Here is a 17,828-nt window from a genome sequence, read left to right as displayed (position 1 = left end):
ATCCTGCCCTCCTGGCACCTAGCCTGCACTGTCTCTCTTCCAGGAGCCACATGAGGACGGTTTCCCTTTTGCCGTTGCCTCTGGTTAATGCCACTGCAAGCACTTTGGGAAGGCAGTCAGAAGGGTCTTGAATTACCCAGGCCTAGGCTGAGGAGGCAGGGGTGGAGCGTGAGCTTCCTGGAACTGTCCTCTGGGAGCTGGGACAACACGAAGCCTTCTGGAGGTGGGGGAAGTGGGCAGGCATAGAAGAGAAAACCTAGTCCACAGCCCCCATGTGGCGGAGTAGAAGGGATGCCAGACTGGGGGCTGGTGGGCCTCATCCCTCCCTTAACTCTTCACCTGCCCTTGCTGAGCCTGTTCTCTGGTTTATAAAGGGAAGGGGATGGATTGATGTCAGAGGTTTCTACTAATATTATAGGATTAAAAAAAAGGATTTCGGAGTCGACAGACCTAGGTTTAAATCCCAGCTTCACCACTTACCAACTGTGGGACCTCTAGTGAGTTCTACCTCAATGAGCTTTAGTTTTCTCACAAGTAAAATGGGGAAAATATTAGCACCTTCTCTTAAGATTACCTGAGGTGGGGGGGGAGGCGCTAAATTCAGGTTAAAATATTCAGTTCGGAGCTGACACATTGGAATTATTGTTGTTGTTATTCCATGATTAGTAGAGACAAGAAGACCGGTCTGCAAACAGTTCATTGGGAGAGCAGGGCTTGAGAAATTTATTTGTTCATTCATTAATTCACTCGACGGATACTTGGGATTTGCATGGGCAGGACATAGAGAAGAGAAGCAGGGAGGCACTAGCAGCCTGGGTCAAATAGACCTGCTCATTCTAGCTGTGTGCTGTGGATCAATTACTTCTCTTCTTTGGATCTCATTCCCTCATCTGGGAAATGGTGAGATGGTGAGCATAATCTTTACCTCCAGAGTTGCCCTAGGCTTAAGAGAGTTCAAGTACAAGTGGGTGATCAGTCTGTATGTGATTCCTTTCCTCTCTCCGCTCTGTCAATGACTAAATCTATGATCACAGGCAAGTCTTTGAATATACTCAGCACACTTCCACCCCAGGGCCCTTTCACTTGCTGTGCACTAGCCCTGGAACTCTCTGCCCCCAAATACTTTCATGACTTGCTCTCTCATGTCCTTAATTTTTTTGTTTAAATGTCACCTTCTCAGTAAGGCCCTTCCATCTTATTTAAAATGGTAACACTCTTTGCTGCCACAACAGGAACATTCCCTATCTTCCCTTTAGACCTATTTTTTTTTTTCTCTCCATAGCATTTTATCATTCTTTGACTTACTGTATTTTATTGAACACTTGTTTATTGTTTGTCCCCCCCCCCCCCATTGGAATGGTCAGCTCAGTGACGATGGTGATTTTTGTCTGTCTTGTTCAGTGTTATATTCTCTGTACTTAGAAGAGTGTTTGGCTCATGGTAGGTGCTAAATAAATAATTGTGGAGTGAATTTTTTTTAAGATTTTATTTATTCATTTGACAGACAGAAAGAGCACAAGCAAGGGGAGCAGTAGGCAGAGGGAGAGGGAGAAGCAGGCCCCTTGCGGAGCAGGGAGCCCGATGTAGGGCTCAGTACCAGGACCCTGGGATCATGACCTGAGCCAAAGGCAGATGCTTAACCAACTGAGCCACCCAGGCGCCTCTTGTGGAGCTATTTAATGAAAAAAAAAATGAAGCCTCTTCTCTCTGGGTCTGGCACTATTCTGTGCAGATAAATAATTCTCAATAAGTAATTGTACGAGTGGCCGACATGCTCTTCATTTGTCAGATAACACTTTTGGCTGGGTCAACCCTAAAGCCCTTTTGCTTCTGACATTTTCTGCTAGAGCATCAGTTTCGGTTGGAGTGCTCAAATCTTTTGTTCCTGAGACTGAGCTATGCAGAATTTCTAGTTGGGGCTGTTTGGCTGTTGGGCCCACAATGGTTATTATGTCATTATTGGTAATTAGCACGTAGGCCCAGAGGATTGAGCTTTTTGTTTTTCAGCAGAAATCACAGCAGAGAGCTGTGCCAGCCAGGGAAGCCCAGGCCTCATGCAGCTTCCTCTGTAACGACCCCCCCTTCCCAGCTATGGGTACATGGCATAGGCAGGCCAAGACACAGGTGTTTAAAGCTCTGGGCACCTGGAGAACCCAGGCAGTATCCTGGAAAGTTTCTCTTCCACACCCCCAGCTCTCTATGCTACAAGGGGGGGGGGGGGGGTTCTCCAATTCCCCTGGGAGACCTAGGTATAAGGTTTCCAGATACTCAGGAGGCAGGGCATTTTCTGATGCTTAGGATTCAGTAATAATATTGAAGGAACCCTAGGGAAGGAACCCTGGATTCAAGTCCCTGCTTAGCTGCTTTGTTGTTGGGTCACCATAGAGATATCACTACCTCTTGCTAGGCCTCAGGTTTCTCATCTGTCAGAGAGAGAGACACCTACTTGGCCTCACTGGAAAGAGAGGCAGGATAGTGTAGTGGGCTCATAGTGAGTGCACTATATATCTTTGCTGGTATCAGTACAATGACCATTGTGAAAATGCAGGCAATCTGTAAACTATAAGAAGAGTAATAGCAATAAAGCCAGGAAGATGTAGATTTGTATCCAGACTTGGACACTTATTAGCTGGGTGATCTTGGATAAGTGTTTTACTTCCTCACCTGTAAAATCGGAATTACAGTCATGTCTTTCTCAAGGGACTATAGTGAAGGTTCATTAACATACTGTATATAAGAAGTACTTGGGGGCAGCCCCGGTGGTGCAAGTCCCACGTTGGCTCCCTGCATGGAGCCTGCTTCTCCCTCTGCCTGTATCTCTGCCTCTCTCTCTCTGTGTCTCTATGAATAAATACATAAATAAAATCTTTAAAAAAAAAAGAAGTACTTGGTATACAGCTTTTCTGCATAGATGAGGAAGAGAGGAGAATTGATTTGCTTAGACTCACATATCATCTCAGTGGTGGAATTGTGATTTGAACCCGGGTTTGCCTGCCTCAGAAGTCCACATTTCTTTTACCTCTTTTTGCCATTACCCATTTATGGGATGATAATAATGGCAATTTTTAAAAAAGATTTTATTTACTTATTTGACAGAGAGAGAGAGAGAGAGAGAGAGAGAATGAGAGAGAGAGAACACCCAACCAGGGGGAATGGCAGGCAGGGGGAATGGCAGGCAGAGGGAGAGGGAGAAGCAGGCTCCCTGCTGAGCAAGGAGTCCAATGCATGGCTGGATCCCAGGACCCTGGGATCATGACATGAGCTGAAGGCAGACGCCTAACCAACTGAACCACCTAACCAACTGAGCCACCCAGGCACCCAGTGTTGGTTGCTCTTAATGTATGGGACTCGTTCATTCCGTGATCCTCAGTGCCTATAGGAAGGAGATGCTCAGTCCTGCCTGCTTCCCTGTGGCCCCTCCTCTGCCATCTCCTAGGTGAGGGTTGGGCCAGGCTGATTTTAGCAGTTTTAGAAGGGGCTCAGCTAGTTGGTGGCACCGAGTCTCTCCCCTTCTTTCTTGGGTAACCCTCTAGAGGATACCTGGGGCCCTGGGGAGAGAGAATTAATGGTTTAAGCTTGAGTGAGCTGGAGGCTTTGCTGGATCAGGGTCATTAGGCTCACTCCAGCTGTCGAGAGAAGGGGGTTAGGGAGGGTCACAGGAGGCCAGATCCTTGAGTCCCTCCTTGAATGTCCCAGGGCTATAGTCAGAAGCAGCCACAACAGCCTTTCCCTGGGGGTGTTGGGACAGATGCTGGTATTGCTCATTCATATCATTTCCAAACTGCTTTTCTGAGAGTGATATGAAAGCAGTGTGGAACAGTGGACAGTAGTATCAGACAGAGCTAGTTTAAGCTGTGTGATGTTGGGTAAATCACCTCATGTCTCTGGGCTGTAGTTTTTCTTTCTTTTAAAGATTTTATTGGGACGCCTGGGTGGCTCAGAGGTTGAGCCTCTGCCTTTGGCCCAGGGCATGATCCTGGAGTCCTGGGATCAGGTCCTACATTGGGCTCCCTGCATGGAGCCTGCTTCTCTCTCTGCCTATGTCTCTGACTCTCTTTGTGTGTCTCTCATGAATAAATAAATAAAATCTTTATTTTTTTTAAAGATTTTATTTATTTATTTGAGAGGGAGAGAGAGAGAGAGAGAAGGTGGGGGAGAGAGAGAGAGAGAATGAACAGAGAGGAGAGGCAGAGGGAGAGGGAGAAGCAGGATCCTTGCTAAGCAAGGAGCGCAATGCAGGACTTGATCCCAGGACCCTGGGATCATGACCTGAGCCAAAGGTAGCCACTTAAGTGACTGAGCCACGCAGGTGCCCTGGGCTGTAGTTTTTCGACTGCAATTGAAAGTAATATTACTTTGTAGGATTGCTATGAGGTGTAATGCAATAAATGCATATAAAATACTTAGTATGTGCCCTGTACTTAGTAAATACCTAATAAATGCAGTTGTCATTATTCTTATTAATAAGTTATATCTAAGGGCCCTTCCAGCTCAGACATTCCTAGGTTTTTATAGCTGTAGAATTCAGCTTGGCCTGTAGCTTTTTTTTTTTTTTTTTAAGATTTTATTTATTTATTCATGAGAGACACAGAGAGAGAGAGAGAGAGGCAGAGACACAGGCAGAGGGAGAAGCAGGCTCCATGCAAGGGGCCCGATGCAGGACCTGATCCTGGAACTCCAGGATCATGCCCTGGGCCAAAAGCAGGCGCTAAACCGCTGAGCCACCCAGTGATCCCTGGCATGTAGCTTTGGAAGGGAAATTTAGGTGGACTCAGAAGGCAGAGAACAGAATCCTGCAGTAGGGATCAGAAGGCTTGTGTTCAAGTTTGGGCTCTGCCACTCTCTGCTGTGTGACCTTGGACAAGTCCCTTCCAGTTTCTGTACCCATTTCCCCATCTGTTTAAAAGCTAGCAGCTGGAGCTTGAGGACCTCTAGGGGCATATCCAGTTCTAACATTTTGGGAATCTAGAGGCCTAGAGGAAGTGTCTTAGCTACCATCTTTTACATTTTCAACTCCCTTCCCTTCTGCCCCTGTTTCTTCTTGGCAGAAAGGACATAACTTGCTAACTCCAATGGATGTATTTCAATCACATTAAAATTTTTTAAATTTAGGGGATCCCTGGGTGGCTCAGCGGTTTAGCTCCTGCCTTCGGCTCAGGGCATGATCCTGGAGTCCTGGGATTGAGTCCCACATCGGGCTCCTTGCATGGAGCCTGCTTCTCACTCTGCCTATGTCTCTGCCTTTCTCTCTCTCTCTCTGTGTGTGTGTGTGTGTGTCTCATGAATAAATAAATACAATCTTTAAAAAAAATAAAAAATTTTAAATTTAATTATTCATGAGAGACACACAGAGAGAAGCGGGCTCTATGCAAGAAGCCCGATATGTGACTGGATCCTGGGACTCCAGTATCATGCCCTGAGCTGAAGGCAGATGCTCAACCACTGAACCACCCAGGCATCCCTAAATCACACTTTTTGTTCTTACTGTGCTTTAGAACCAAGCTTAATGCATTTTTTTTCCAAGCAAAGTGCATTGTGTCAAAGAGGTCAAAGCATGCTCTGTGTTTTCAAATGCAAAAGACAAGATATTGTATAAAATTACTACATATGCTGATTACCTTTACCTTTATCTCAAAAATGACCAGAACGGGCAGGCTTATGTGTAATACTTTAGAAAAAAAAAAAAAAAGTGCTGCAGTCAATGCATCCTAAAAAAATAATCATAGGTATGATTAGATAAAAGGATGTTTGTTGAATAAAAGAAATAAAAATGGGAAATAACCTAGCTGTTCAGTGTTTAGTATTAACTAAATTATGGTATATCTATTTGAGGGCAGTATTAAAAATGGTGATGCAAATGTCAAATTATTAGGTTCCAATTAGTTCCAAACTCAGTTCCAAACAGTATGATTTAAGTTTGAAAAAAGCATTAAGTTGAACTATTCCTTCCTTTCTAAGATTTTATTTTTAAGCAATCTCTACACCCAACCTGGGGCTCGAACTCGCAACCGTGAGACCAAGGGTTGCATACTCCACTGCCTGAGCCAGCCAGGTGCCCTGTATTAACTATATTTTTTATGAACAATTCAAGTACTACTACTAAAAATAATTGCCCAGGAAAGGCATACTACTGTATGAACAGTAATTTTTCTGCCTGATCATAGCCTGTTTATCATTTGTATTTAAAAGGTCTAAAATGACTGCAATTTTATGACCATGGGCAAGATGGAAAGATAACTCTACTCTTTTGTACTTTTTTTTTTTTTTTTTTTTTTTACCAGGATTGGTTTTTATTCAGTAGTGACTGTTTAGAACACTTTGCTGGTGGGCCCAGCTTTTCAAAGCCCTCTTCATCTCTTGCCACTCTCTGACAACAGACAAATGTTTTCCACGAGCCCTATCACAGGGCCGTAAGGCCAGCTGTGTCCCTAATCCGCCCATGTCCCAGATTTGGGAATGGCTCAGACTCCAACTGTTTCCCCCACTCTACCCCCACTGTCTCCCAACCTCATCTCTTCCAGGTCATCGGAGGCCCCAGCTACCCTCCCTGGCCTTCCCCACTGATCACCACCTAATTTCGACACCTAATTTCACCCTCTTCTGTGCAGCTGGTGTTTGAGCTCAGTTTGCAATGGGAAAGGATTAGGACCCTTTCATGCTGTCTTTTTTCTTTTTGTTTTGTTTTTTCCTCAGTGCCCTTGACCGTTCTAGGGGCTGACAGGCAGCTAGCAGGGCCTGTATTCCCTAGGAAGGAACAGGAGGGGTGGTGGAGGAGGCAGTGGTGGGCTCAGCTGGCAGGCGGGATAGAAATGGCCCCTAGAGACCCCAACCTGGGTCTTGGAGCATGGCACAACCGCCACCCAGATGTGAGCATGAAGCAGGCAGGCAGGTTGCTGAATTTCTGCTTAGAAAATTAGCCTCAGGGATGGTGCTTGGGACTTTTACCCTTGGGACCCAGTGGCTGCCTCTGCGGGGTGAACTGGAGCTGGATGTCTGAATTGCAGAGACACATGGGCACATGACTGTGGGTAGTGTGGGTAGCTTCTCTTCCTTCAGACTGGGCATTACTTATCCCCTCACTCTCTACTATGTGGTGGGCCTAGCTAACTCAGGGATTGAGGACTTTGCCTAATAGGTGATGGTGTATAACCTAATTAATAACAAAATCAGTCATGCATGCATAGTACTTTCTAGTTTACAAAGCCCTTTCATCTCCAGGCTAAGAATTGAAAGTGAAAACTGGAATTCAGGTCTTTGTGATTCTAAAGCCAGTGCCAGCAGTTTTTGGTGTGGTGTTGCAGAGCACTCTCAATATGAGAGTGATTTATACTAAAGTGCCTTAGTCCAGCTATTTTTTCCTAGCCTGAGACTCCTACTTTTTTTCAGGGTGGTGATTGCTAAGTACTACACACTCCATCCAAACAGGCCTTTTGAAATATGTTATGTTATTGGCTAGCACTTCATGGGATAGAGACTATTGGTTTTTATGAATCTGAATTTGCTGGATTAGTGGTCATGGTGGTCATGGTAAGCCACCTGGTGATTGATCTTCAGGATTTATCCTCCATGGTACCAGATTTTCAGGTCTGATAAGGAGGAAGCCTCTGAGGCACAAACATGGTAGGGTGAGAGCTCCCTGAATCAAAAGTATGGCTTAACCTGAGAACCCGAGATAGGGGACCAGAATATTCAAGAATAGGTGCTTTACCTCTGGTACACAGAATGACCCTGGCCAAGTCACCTGACCTTACTAAGCTTCAGCTTCCTTATATATAAAATGGGGATAATTTGTTCACTTGTTCACTTATTGAATCTGCACTATTCCGGGAGATGAATAAGAGGGGGCAAAATCCCTGTCCTCTTGAAGCTTGCCATTTAGTGGATCTAAACTGCCACAATTTATGGAGAGGTGCAACAAATAATTAAATATAAAGAAAGTCAGGTAGAAGTAAGGGCTATGAAGCAAATTAAAGTGAGACAAGGTAAAAATAAAATCTTTAAAAAGGGGAGTGTAGAGCATGCAACTCTTGGTCTTGTGGTTGTGAGTTCGAGCCCCATGTTGGCTGTAGAGATTACTTAAAAATAAAATCTTAAAAAAAAAAGCAGGGCAAGGGTACTGTGGAGTATATTTTAGATAGGGTAGTCAGGTAGTGCTCAAGTGATTCACTTAGGATGTTTCAAACAGGTAATTCATGCCATGTGCTCAGCTCAGTGCTGACAATTGAGAGCTTAACAAACATTATGTCAGGCTGCGCTACATCTCTCCATATTTCAGTCTCTGAATAGCAGTAACAGTGAACACTTAGGTAGATCTTACTATGAGCTAGGCAGTATTCTAAGCCCTTTACATATTTTAACTGACTTAATTCTTACAGTAGCTCTTACGAGGTTGAACTATCATTATTTCCCTTTATGGGGTTAGAGACAGACAGAAGTCCAAAGCATGAGGGAGGACTGAACCCAGGTGTCTGTGTCTAGGGCTGAGCTGCAGATGGGAGGGGCTGTGATCAGATACCAGGAGAGCCAGAAGCTGGCATAAGGCAGGTTCTGGTTAGATGGCCTGGCTTCTTATCCTGACAGGTCTAAGCCTCTCTGCCTCAGTGTCTTCATCTCTAAAATGGGAATACCAGAACCTATCTTACGTTAGAGGGACTGTGCTTTCATAGAAAATATAGTTAATACAGGGCACCTGGCTGGCTCGGGCAGTGGAGTATGCAACTCTTGGTCTCAGCCTTTTCAGAGACCAGCCTGGCAGGGAGTGTGACGAGTCAAGGGGCCTCCGAAACTCCTTTTCAGGAGTCCATAAAGGCACATCAGGCAACTTGTCAGAGCAAGCCTAAGTTCAGCTGGCGTGCAGACCTCGGAAGCTAGGTCTTTATGATTTTGAGGGTGCCCGGAGTGGAATCAGGAGACCCTTCGATGCAAAAAAGACAGGTGAAATCTTGGCTTGGCCACAGCATTCAGCTTCCGCGTCGGGCCTGGCACGGCCGCCAGGAGCGGTAAAGCCTCCACGAATGTCAGGGTGGGAATGGCGCCTAGACACCACCGAGTTGGTAGGTGGGGAAACTGAGGCCCGGAAAAGCTAAGTGATTTAGAGAAGAAGGTCACGAGGTGCACGGGTGGGCGGTCGGCTGGCAGCAGCCTCGGCTTTGCTTGAGGCTTCCAAATCCCGGCGGGAAGGGCCTCCCCTCGGTCCGGGGAGGTCCGGGGAGCGAGCGGCCTCGTTCCCCACGTGGGTGCTGCGGGGGCCGGGAACACCCGGCCTGCGGAGCGAGTTGGACGTGCGCTTGCGCACTCGCGCCCAGCCCCTCGCCTTCTCGCCTCTTTCCCTCCCCTCCCCGGCGCTGACCGGCCTCGCGGAGGGGGACACTAGAGGAGCGCCCAACTCGGCCTCAGCCAATGGGCAGGCGGGCCGCGGGCCCGGCCCCCTCCCTCCCTCGGGCGCCGCCCAATAGAAATCTACTACAATGTTGTGGCGCACGGAGGGGGAGGGGCGCGCGCGGGCTGGCTGGCTGCGGGCCGGCGGCCTCGCCTCGCGGAGGGAAGGCGGGAGGGCGCGCGCGGGGCCGCCTGCTCGCTCGCTCGCTCGCTCGCTCCCTCCGCCGGTGGGTTAGTCAGTCAGTCAGTCAGTCAGTCCGCCAGCAGCCGGCGGGCCGGCGAGCCGCAGAGGGCCCGAGTGTCGGCGCCGGCGCCTTCTCCTGCCATTGTTCCTCGGGCGGCTGCAGCGGCGGGCTCGGGAGCCCGGGCCCCGGGGCCACCGGTGAGGCGAGGCGGCGGCGGCGGCGGCGGCGGCGGCGGCGCGGGGCGGGGTGGGGGCGCGGAGCTGTCCCCGAGGGGACGGTCCTGGCGGCCGCGGCGGCGCCGCCGCAGCCCCTTTGTCTGCAGCCCGCCCCCCCCTCAGGCCCCGGGCCGGGGGCGCGGAGGCTGCGGGGCTGCAGGCGGGACGCGGCCGGCCTGAGCCGAGGGAGGCGGGCGGGCGGCGGGGGGGCGGCCGCGCCGAGGGAGAGCCCCGCAAAGTTGGGCTCGGGGTCTTCGACGAGGTCCGCCCATCACGGCCCGCGGGCAGGAGCCTTGGAAGGAGACCAAATGGGGGAGGATTGCGGGTTCCGGGTGGCGAAGGTGTTGCGTGCAGCCGCAGAGCAGTTTCTTCGTGACGAGGTGGCCGGGCTGCCGGGAGACGTCTGGCGCGGTCGGAGGGCTGGAGGGAGCCTTCCCGCCGGAGACCCCCGCCCGGCGGGAGGACCCCCCCGCGACCCCCCCGCGACCCCCCCGCGACCCCGAGCCCTGCCGCGCGCCCCCCGGGCTTCGCGGTGCCCAGGGACCAAAGGGTTAAATCTATTCTCTCCGCATCGTGACCTCCTTTTTCAGTTCCTGCATCTGTCGGCTTGGAAAGATTTCCTCCTGCTCGCGGGGCTGCTTCTACCTGTGGGGAGGCTGGCTTAGGCTCGGCCTCCCGGAGCCTCCCCTCCCCCCGCGATGGTTCCGGGGGCGCGCGGGGGGGGCCGCCGGGGCCCGGTGCATCCGCCTCAGGATCGCGGGTTCTCTGGAGAGACGCTGATGCTGACAGACCGGTTTCTGGCCACATGATAGCCACTGTCATCCTGTTGTTCCTCTCCCCCGTGCCCTACCATAAATGCCTAGTCTGGGGGGACTTCTGTTTTTTGTGGGTTTTTTTTTTTTTTTTTTTTGGCATGAACTGATGATTAGGAGATGGGTGTTCTGTTTTTTGTTTTTGTTTTTGTTTTTTGTTTTTAAGTAGTCTGGGTGATTTCACAGTTGCTATTTTGTTCTTTCTGTTTTTAAGGAAAATCACAAGAAATGGTTGTGTCTTGGATATTATAGTGGATTTATGCTCCGTTGAGGACATCCTGTATACGCTGTTGCTCACTACTGTTTTCTGTCTTCTCACTCCTGGCAGAAATTTTAGTTGGTTTTATGCTTTTAATCGAGCAGGTGATCTATATATTATATTTCCACCTTACTCTTTGTGGAAACTTGATGTACTCTTTTATTTCCTTTTTTCCTGTGAGTTGGAAACATCCTGAGTTCTTTGCCAGTTGTATAGTTTTTGGTTTTGTGGATAGTTTCTTGGGGGTTTTCTTGATATAATCCGTGTAGAGTATGTGACAGGGTGTCTGGCACACAGTCAGCACTCAATAAATGACATAAAAAGTGGCTATAACTGAATGTCAGATTGCCTTGGAATCATGGTGCTAATTGAGAGTGCTTTCTACAAGAGGTTATAATTAAGATAAAGACAAGAGTTATTCATATCTCTGGGTATATCTGTAGTAGGGTATATCTTTGCCACTATTAAAAGTGAACTCAAAAAAAAAATGAAAATAAATAAAAGTGAACTCACTGGGAGTGTGCTAATAACCTTCTGATATCTTTTTCTGGTAGTAACCCGACAACACTTTTCTCCCTTATTTATATAGCTGAATTCAGGCTTGGAAATAAATGTTTTAAATTTTTAGGCCTCGCCAAAATTCTCCCAGCATTTATACCAGTGTTTTAATGCCAAATGTCTTATACATAAGTCCCCAAACTACCTTTCCACCGCTATTCTCATTACTTGTGTTTTTCAACCAAGAAGAGCTTGGCTATCGGTCTCTTTGGCTGTGCTGTTCTGGATATGTTCTTCCTGACTGTTTTTGGATCTTTCACCTTAAAAATGCTCCACATATTAGGAATTTGAAGTATGGGGAAAAGTTCCATGTGTGGAAGGAACGTGATGGAGTTTTTTTGTTTTGTTTTGAATTTTCTTAGAGATTCATTTGTATGGCTAGCTAGTTCAGTTTTCTTTAACGGGTGTTTGTTAAAAGGGTTTAGGTCCTAAGTGTCTCATGGATATGGGTAGCCCTTAGTAATAGATGATGGCTGATGGTGGATTAAGAAAACTACTTAGGCTTCCATTCTACACAGAGCTAAGAACTCTACCAGTTGGCAAGTTTAAGTTTAATGCTTGGAAATTCTGTCAGCAAATAGACTAAGCTAATAGAAATAGACTAAGCTAATCCAAGCTAGGAGACTCATCTTTTAGGTGTCTCTGCTTGCTTTATGCATCTTTTCTCTTTCTTGGTGGTCTAAGGGTCAACATTTCCTTAATGTTTGTTAAACTCTCAAATGATATTTGTTGTGTTCAAATAGTAGATATGTTGAACAAACCTGTTTTAAACTAGGCTTATCCTCAATATAAAATAACAAGATAGAATAATATTAGCAAAGTAATATAACAACATTAGCAAAGGAATACACAGTTTTGCATATTTAAACATGCTCTCATTTTATCCCTTCTCCTTTTCCTCTGAAACACTTCTAAGCTAATATCAAAATTAACAAATGATTTTATTATTTTGTTTTTTGAAGATATTTATTTATTTGGGAGTGCATGAGTAGGGGCAGAGGGAGAAAGAGAGGGAGAATTTTAAGCAGACTCTGTGTGCTGAGTGCAGAGCCCCACATGGGGCTCAGCTCTCAGACCCTGACATCATGACCTGAGCTGAAATCAAGAGTTGGACACTTAACTGAGTCACCCAGGCACCTCTAAACTGACAAATGATTTTAAATGATTCCTGTCTCCTCTGGAAAAAAAAAAAAAAAAAAAAAAAAGGTTGTGGCATTTGTTGAGGTATGACCTATATATTTTTTCCTGTTCTTCTTTCTTGTCAGGTTTGTGCCCTACATTTAAAGTTCACCAGTGTGATGTTTTCTTGTCTGCAGCTTAAGTTTAACATTTTTGGAAATTACAGAGCTAGACTTCCATCTCGTTTTTCAGTTTTTATGGTCTTAATTTTAAACAAATTCATATTATGGGAGATAGTGTGCTTACAGTATTATTTGGTTTCCTTCCTACTTTTGCTAAGAATGCTTCAGAGTTCAGTCTGTCAGCAGTGTTGCCTAAACATCACAGGGTTCTTGAATTCTCTGCAGGTGCTTCGATACGCATATCCATAGATTGTGATTTAAAATATATGGTCTTAGGGCACCTGGGTGGTTCAGCGGTTAAGCATCTGCCTTTGGCTCAGGTCATGATGCCGAGTGAGGGATTGAGCCTGCATGGGGCTCCCTCTTTAGCGGGGGAGTCTGCTTCTACTTCTGCTCCTCACCCTGCTCATGCTCTCTCTCTCTCTCTCAAATAAATAATGTCTTTAAAAAATAAATAAATGCTTTTTAGTATTGCCTCTTTTTGAGATCTATTTCTGAAGAGTAAAGTCAGCCTTAATAGGCAAAAACCAAAAAAAAAAATATATGATCTATAATTTGTGATATGAGTGATAGAGCTTGCATATAGTGTCTTCTGAATGTTCAAATCCAGTTTATTTATTTTTTTTAATTTTTATTTATTTATGATAGTCACAGAGAGAGAGAGAGAGAGAGAGAGAGAGAGAGAGAGAGGCAGAGACACAGGCAGAGGGAGAAGCAGGCTCCATGTACCGGGAGCCCGACGTGGGATTCGATCCCGAGTCTCCAGGATCGCGCCCTGGGCCAAAGGCAGGCGCTAAACCGCTGCGCCACCCAGGGATCCCTCAAATCCAGTTTAATATTAGTGATCTGATTTTATGACTTTAACATATCAGTGTCTCCGGCGGGGGGGGGGGGGGACTGAATTTGGTTCTGAAATCAAGAGGAGCACATGTTTAGACTACAGTCTGTTTTCTTGTTATCTGAGGAGCTGGCCAGAACCAAGTGCTGCCGGTGTATTTTTCCAAGAGTCTTATCAAATCCGTGATTGGTTACATGGCATGTTCAGATGCAGATTCATCCCTACCTTTGAAGAACTTGTTTTTTCCTCTATTTCTTGAGAATGGAATAATTTTATTTTATTTGTGAGCTAAGCAATGATAATTTTAAGAACTTTTTTTTTTTTTATGAATGGCTTTTTTCTCTAATACTCCCAATGTTGAAACTTAAAAACTTTTAAAAAAGGCCTCTGAATTTATCAGTTGTGGGCCTTATTTATGTAGAGGATGTAGACTTTTTGGAAGGTAATTGAGTTATTGCATTTATAATAGCTTTAAGTTAGAGAAGAGCCAGATTCTAAATATATATGTTAATTTTTACTTTTTATTTAAGTTTGTTGGAATGTCATTGGTGGCTTACTGTGTGTCCTTTTTATGAGTAGCTTCATAGTATGTTCAGTAAAATGCAGTGTAACAAATACTCTGGTATACACACTGGGTTAAATGAGTATTTCAGTCTACTCTGCTATTTAATGAATACACAGAGAGAAGGATTAAAGAAGCTATAAGCAACAAACAGTATTCAGAAACTGAAGGTGTTAGAAAAACTTTGATATTTTATTTTGAGTGCAGATCTTATTTAGAATTAACTGCCTCACTGACACCACTTCACATGTTGGTTTTAGGAAAGTTTAGCGAGAGAATCTGATTATGATGAAAGTCTGTTTGCACTTATTTTTCTTAATTATTTTTATTTAAATGAGATTGTATCAGCCTTGAAGTATTTGAAAATAAATTGGCTAGCCCTTTGGACTTTAAAGAAAAACAAAATACCAACACTGGATGTGGTCAATACAATTCAAGGAATAACTTGAAGAGACTTGGAGAGTAATATACTCTACTCCCTAATCTTTATCAGCTTCCTCCAAAGTCACCCTAAATAAATATGCTACCCCTAAAAGTCCTTTGTATATAGAAATTCTGGCATCATGTTTATTTTATTATCTATTATTTTGTTATCGCACTTATTAAGACCAGTTCTCATACTGCAGTTATCTCTTGATTATCTCCAAGATAAATCCATATGGATTAAACTGTGATTGTCTATTGCTGTCTCCCTATCATGGCTGAGGGTTCTTTGGGTCACTACCACAAAACTGAGTTAGGCCCTCTCAACTTTCAAGGGAATCTCTATTTGGAGAAATTAAAATTGTTTCTGAGCTATGTGGAGTGGAGCCTTGAGGAGGGTTAGAGTAATCTTGGCAGAGTGGGTAGGAAGAGGCAAGATTGATGGAATAGATAGGAAGTATGACTAAATGTTTATATTGATATGTAAGATTGGAAGAAGCAGTAGATGCTCTATTAATCTTATCTAATTATTTTTCTATCTGTATTTAGTGTATATGTGTAATTCTGTTATATATTAATATTAATAGGGATGGGAACACCTCAATTTCTTTTTGGAAATAGGTGCAAATAATAAGATAAAATAAAATAGGGTATAATATATACTCCTGAAGTTAATTTTGATTTATAAATGCAGCCTGCTTGCTTCTCTACAAAAGAAGGCTTCTCTGCAGCCTTCTGTTCTCTACAAAAATTATCCTAATCCAAACCAACTTTTGGTAGGCACTCTATATGTCTGAATTGTAGCACTGCATACAACATAGACTGAGGCTTAAATATTTTCTATATTAATATATATATTTTAAAGTTTTTATTTACTTATTCATGAGAGACACACACACACACACAGAGAGAGAGAGAGAGAGAGAGAGAGAGAGAGGCAGGCAGAGACACAGGCAGAGGGAGAAGCAGGCTCCATGCAGGGAGCCCAATGCGGGACTCGATTCTGGGACTCCAGGATCATGCCCCGGGCTGAAGGTAGGCGCTGAACCGCTGAGCCATCCAGGGATCCCCTCTATATTAATTTTCATTCAGAAAACTTTTGATAATATCTTCATTAAGTCATAAAAAGTTATGTTATAAAAGTTTTGAAATATTCTCAGTGATTTAGGAACATTAAACCACGGAGTTATTTTGAATTGGTTAAATTAAACCTGTGATCCACAAGTGAAATAGAAATGTATACTTTTGGTAATTTATGAATGTATAATACTATGTCCAGATTGGGTTGTGATTGCTATTCAGTTATTACTTAATGCTTTTACAAATAACCCTATTAGAATTGTTTTAACACAATGAGATCTTAACAGTGTATCTTTGAATACATCATTTTATAAAGAATTGATGTTTTCATTTATATGTCAAGTATTTTGACTTACCAATTTGAAGTTCTACATATATTCAAGTGAGAAGTGTTTCACTTTGATAATATACTTGGCACAGGTTATTGAAATTCATGTTTCTCTCTAGTTTTGACCAAATAGATATAGGTAGAACTGTCAAGAGCTCCAAGGATTTAAGCCTTCAAATTTTATTCATATATTTATTTTAGATTTTTGTTCATTTATTTTTAAGAGATTTTATTTTTAAGTAATCTTTGCACCAACATGGGGCTCAGACCCACAACCCTTGAGATCAAGAGTTGCATTCTGCACTGACTGAGCCAGCCGAATTTTATCTGTCAATCATTTCAAGGGGATAGTGACTCAAGGTAGGGATCTTAAAGTGAATTTTTTTTTTTTTTTTTTTGCTACCACCCACTTGCTATTTCTTGCCCTTTTATCTTTTTTAATGATTCAGAGAATTGGCATTGTTGCTAACTTACTACCTGTGAGTCCTTCTAATCTTGATGGTATTATGTAATTATATAAACCTTTTGCATGGTGTCATATGATGTTGTATATATGTCCTCCCACACATGTGTCTTTAGAGTAATTTCTTTCCATCTGGTGTTGGAAATGAGCTCTTTGTGAAGTTATTTTTAAATCTTCAAGCTTTCTGGCATCCTCAACTCTTGAAATAACATAGCTGCTTTTGAAGGCAAAAAAATCCACATAGTATATTTAGTGTTTTTTTCCAGTGAAAATGTAAATAGTATTTTATTTTAAAAATCATATCCTGTGTTCTAAACAGGCAAAACATGTATTTTATTTTTAGATAGTCTCCAGATAATTTTGTTAAAAGGTAGGAAATAATCAGTCGGTTGTTGCCAAGTAGATAAAGTAAAGGAGAAGTACTTAAGGGAAAGGATGCCAAGAATAAGAAACCTGTTAGAGGAAAGAGCTTTCAAAGATATTTATTCTCTGAAGGTTTATTGGTATCCTTTTCTGAACTCTTGCAGCATTTATTTGTTATATATCAGATTTGTTGTTTATTGTTTTATATTGTATACAAAACTGCTGTTCCCCAATGAGATTGCCAGCTTCTGGAGGGCAGAGGGTCAATATCATGTCTTTCATTTCATCCTCATCCCCTAAACACAGATATTGTATAGTACAATAGCTAGATACATAACATAGGGGACACACTAGACATGTAGGGGTATAGTGAGAATATGATTTCCCAGGATAATTAAGATTTGGGATCTGAGTTGTAATTCTGACTGCTTCTGATTGCCTCTCTGTATATGTGTGTATCATAATTTCTTGGAAAGTAAGTCACAGATGTTATGACACTTTATACCTAAAACACTTTGGTATGCATGTCCTACAAACAAAGACGTTATCCTACATAATTATAGTACCACCATTATACTTAAGAAAATTAACTATTTCCATAATATAAACCAATATCCAATCCATCTATATATAGACACACACACATATATGGATTATGCATATATATATATATGGATTAGATATTGGTTGATATTGTATGTACTGATATGTAATTACATAACATTGTATGTATATATATAGTATATACTGGTTGATTGTGTGTGTGTGTGTATGTGTATATACATATATATATGGCATGGAGCCCTGTATATGTGTATGTGTATATATGTGTGTGTGTGTGTATAGCATGGAGTCTAATGTGGGGCTTGAACTCATGAGCCTGAAATCCAGACCTGAGCTGAGATCAAGTGTTGGTTGCTTAACCAACAAAGCCACCCAGGTGCCCCAATATCCAACCCATATTTTAAGAGATTATTGTCATCTACTTAGCAAGATTCATCCAATAATTCCTTTTTTCCAGATGCTATTTTTGCTGACTTATTCTTGCTAGTTGTTTGTCTCT

At 43.7% G+C, this 17,828-nt stretch overlaps 1 protein-coding gene across 10 annotated transcripts in view; it reads left to right on the top strand.

Moving 5' to 3' along the window:
- The window catches only part of EPB41 (erythrocyte membrane protein band 4.1), a 198,063-nt gene that overhangs the window by 10,360 nt on the left and 169,875 nt on the right, over window positions 1-17,828 (top strand). Inside the window, exon 1 of one of the 10 annotated variants that reach the window (XM_072827482.1) lies at window positions 9,502-9,760. The exons of 8 other annotated variants lie outside the window; for them this stretch is intronic. The gene's annotated coding sequence lies outside the window, so the exon portion shown is untranslated. Of the gene's footprint in view, window positions 1-9,501; window positions 9,761-17,828 lie in introns of those variants that run through there. One more of the 10 variants, XM_072827485.1, reaches the window with a different exon arrangement.

This window comes from Canis lupus, chromosome 5, assembly GCF_048164855.1.
Source record: "Canis lupus baileyi chromosome 5, mCanLup2.hap1, whole genome shotgun sequence".
In the NCBI taxonomy this organism is placed as follows: Eukaryota; Metazoa; Chordata; class Mammalia; order Carnivora; family Canidae; genus Canis; species Canis lupus.
This window is presented reverse-complemented; position numbering and strand designations above follow the sequence as displayed.